At 58.8% G+C, this 828-nt stretch overlaps 1 protein-coding gene across 1 annotated transcript in view; it reads left to right on the top strand.

Moving 5' to 3' along the window:
• Positions 1-828, top strand: part of LOC102755190 (chromosome unknown open reading frame, human C1orf141) — a 32,282-nt gene that overhangs the window by 25,754 nt on the left and 5,700 nt on the right. The window lies entirely within an intron of this gene.

The following is an 828-nucleotide window of genomic DNA, read 5'->3' as shown; positions in this document are numbered from 1 at the left end:
TTGTCCCTGGCAATGGATGAAGTCAAGCTTCCCTCCTGCCCTGGCTGGCCCTGGGCTATGCTCAAGGCTACAAAGTTTCAATTATAGAAGATAAATAAATCATAGAAAAACAAAAGAAAATAAGGAGAAGCTGGGAGCTTGGGTCACCAGGGGGTGTGGCCAGCCTGAAAAGGGCCCTCAGCCCCTCACCCAGGCTGGCCAGGCACCCTAGTAGGACCCCCCACCCTGAAGGGGGTGTGGCCAGCCTGAAAAGGGCCCTCAGCCCCTCACCCAGGCTGGCCAGGCACCCTAGTAGGACCCCCCACCCTGAAGGGGGTGTGGCCAGCCTGAAAAGGGCCCTCAGCCCCTCACCCAGGCTGGCCAGGCACCCCAACAGGACCCCATCCCTGATCCAGAACACCCTTAAGGGCAAACCAGCTGCCCCCCACCCATGCACCAGGCCTCTATCCTATAGAATAAAAGGGTAATATGCAAATTGACCCTAACACTGGAACAACTGGGAATGACTGATCAGTATGACACACATTGACCACAAGGGGGCAGACACTCAATGCAGGAGCTGCCCCCTGGTGGTCAGTGCACTCTCACAGGGGAGCTCTGTTCAGCCACAAGCCAGGCTGAAGGCTGCCAGTACAGCAGTGGTGGTGGGAGCCTCCCCCGCCTCCTCAGTAGTGCTAAGGATGTCCGACTGCAGCTTAGGCCTGCTCTCCGCTGGCAAGTGGACATCCCCCGAGGACTGCCGGGCTGCCAGAGGGATATCTGATTGCCAGCTTAGGCCCAATCCCCCAGGGAGCAGGCCTAAGCCAGCAGGTGGTTATCCCCGAGGGG

The sequence above is a fragment of the Myotis davidii genome, unplaced genomic scaffold (assembly GCF_000327345.1).
Source record: "Myotis davidii unplaced genomic scaffold, ASM32734v1 scaffold122, whole genome shotgun sequence".
Taxonomy (NCBI): domain Eukaryota; kingdom Metazoa; phylum Chordata; class Mammalia; order Chiroptera; family Vespertilionidae; genus Myotis; species Myotis davidii.
This window is presented reverse-complemented; position numbering and strand designations above follow the sequence as displayed.